This window comes from Sinocyclocheilus rhinocerous, unplaced genomic scaffold (assembly GCF_001515625.1).
Source record: "Sinocyclocheilus rhinocerous isolate Xijiao unplaced genomic scaffold, SAMN03320098_v1.1 scaffold19, whole genome shotgun sequence".
In the NCBI taxonomy this organism is placed as follows: Eukaryota; Metazoa; Chordata; class Actinopteri; order Cypriniformes; family Cyprinidae; genus Sinocyclocheilus; species Sinocyclocheilus rhinocerous.
The window spans coordinates 1,072,195-1,074,914 of record NW_015638975.1 but is presented as its reverse complement, the minus strand read 5'-3'; the positions used below and the strand labels follow the sequence as shown (position 1 = coordinate 1,074,914).

General features: G+C 40.6%; 1 pseudogene; it reads left to right on the top strand.

Moving 5' to 3' along the window:
- The window catches only part of LOC107750506 (retinol dehydrogenase 11-like), a 12,486-nt pseudogene that overhangs the window by 5,602 nt on the left and 4,164 nt on the right, over nucleotides 1-2,720 (top strand).

Sequence of the window (2,720 nt, the reverse complement as noted above, 5' to 3'; positions counted from 1 at the left end):
TATCGGGCACATAAACATGCAAATAATTGGTATCGGTAATAAAATATCAATATCGGTCGATCACTAATCAACAGTACCTGGCCATTGTGAGGCTGCAAACGGGAGGTTCTCACAGTGTGTCATCAGCAGGTTGCAACAGAGACACAGAGAGACTGGAAAAGTCACAGTAAGGCATAGAAGTGGATGTCCTTTGGCCACATCCCATGCTGATGACCGCTTCATTGTGAACAGTGCCCTGCAGAACCGGATGATGAATGCCACTCAACTCCAGGCCATGTTTAAGGGAGGTGAGAGGCACCTGAGTGTCACGTCAGACCATTCAAAACCGCTTACATCAGCTAGACGACCTGCAAGGGTACCTGACCACACCACCAGGCTCAGGCATCATCGTCTTGCATGGGCCAGGGAACATTTGCGCTGGATGAGGAACCAGTGGGCCTCAGTGCTGTTCTCTGATGAAAGTCGATTCACATTGAGCAGAAATTATGGCGGCCAATGCTGTTGGAGATGTCAAGGAGAACGCTATGCATCAGCCACTGTTGTCACCAGACGAGCCTTTGGGCAGGTGTGTCTAGTCAGTACAGAACTGCCCTACACCTTGTGAATGGTACTGTGACAAGTCAATACTACCTGAATAACATCATTAATCCAGTCATTGTGCCTCTACATGAGCAGCACAGGCCTGATTTCACCTTCATGGACGAAAATGCCCCAGCTCATCGAGGTCGCATCATCAGGAAACGGCTGCTGGAGGCTGGGTTACCTCAAATGGAGTGGCCTGCACTTTCTCCAGACCTGAATCCCATAGAAAACCTATGGGATCAGCTGAGTCGTCGTGTAGAGGGTCGTAACCCTGCACCCCAGAACCTCAATGACCTGAGGGCAGCCCTTCAAGAAGAGTGAAATGCCGTGCCTCAGCAGACAATAAGTCGACATGTGAACAGCATGAGACATCGTTGTCAAACTGTAATTGATGCTCAAGGACACATGACAAGTTCTTGAGACATTGACATTTTTTGTTGTGGTATACCCACAACTGTTGTTAGCTTTTGTTTCAGTAAATTGTTTGAGATGAAGAAATTACCATTGCATGCGTCTACTTAAATGCCCTACTTTCGTGATATAATATCACTGTAGCATGAACTTTTTACATTTTCCATAAATTTCACTCGAAAGTTTAATATATCCCTAACTTTTTGTGAGTAGTGTATTTATTCATATTCATGTATTTATTTATTTATTTTTTCTGCCAACAGGGATAATGATGTGCCCACAGTGGAAGACAGATGATGGCTTTGAGATGCAGTTTGGTGTGAACCATCTGGGTCATTTTCTGCTTACCAACTTACTTCTGGACTTGTTGAAGAAATCAACACCAAGCCGTGTTGTCAATGTTTCCAGCCTGGCTCATGAAACAGGTGTGGAAGTCCATATGTCTTTATGTGCTAAACTGAATCACTCATAACAACACTTATTTTTTTCATCATTTTGTAGTCTCTAAATTATTGTAAGCAGTGATTATACTCCTTATCCTGTTCTCTGACAAGAAGCTCTGTTTTAACAAAATGTGCAATTCTTGTGTTTATAAAAATAAAAGGGCATAAAATACACATGGTAATGTATTATATGTATTATTTACAATGCAAATACATTTACAATACAATGATTATTTGGCACAATCAATATTTTGATTCCAATAATATTTCAAATTATTTTCTGTTTGACAGGCAAGATTGATTTTGATGATATAAACCTGGAGAAAAACTATGATCCATTGGTAAGCTATCGACAGAGCAAGCTGGCCAATGTTCTGTTTACCCGCGAACTAGCTGTCAGACTGAAAGGTAAACTATAGACCTGAATCAGGTTAGACCAGTGGTTCTTGATCATGGTCCTGGGGACCCCTGCTCTGCACATATTGACCGTTTCTCAATATGCGTTCTTCAGCGATCTTGCGTCCTTGTGTTCTCGCTCTACGTCATCATTAACCGTCGAAGTTCAATTCCAATACTCAAGAACGCAAGTACAGAGGATGCATGAAAGTGCCCGGATGTGTTCTTGAAATCGAGGATGCATCGAGTGCAGACTTGAGAGAATCGAGCCTTTAGAAATCCCAGAAGACGCTGCGGGCGCCGGTGTACGGAACCCTGCAAGCTTTAAACTCGCTCTCGCAAATACTTGACTTCTGTCTTGCAACATTTGCGTGTGTTCAGATGAGCAGGAAAATAGTTCTATCCTACACAATTACTCGCTAACAAAAGCTATTCGTCCAATTCAATGCATATTGTACGCATTATTATCATTATTATTTTTGTTAAATAAACAAAACCACTGGTAAATAAAACGCACCTTAGTATCGATATTTTTTGTTTGAGTATCGATACTTTCGATACTCGCGTCAGTATCGATATATCGATACTTCGGATCGATACACCCATCCCTACTTGACGGCTCTTGAAAGTAAACATTTATAGTTTTGTTTTGCCTAATTTTAATAAAGTTATAAGACCCGGAGAAAGTCTGCAGTATTTTTATTGGCATATTAAAATGAATCTTAACATAGTCATAGTTAAACATATAACGCTGTAAAATAAAACGATATGCAATTATAAGTAAATAATATCTATAATAGTATGAAATGTTTTAATAAGTTATGACATTTGTTTGTAATGTTATGTTATATTTATGGTTCATTGGCCGCTGCTTATGCTGTGACTATG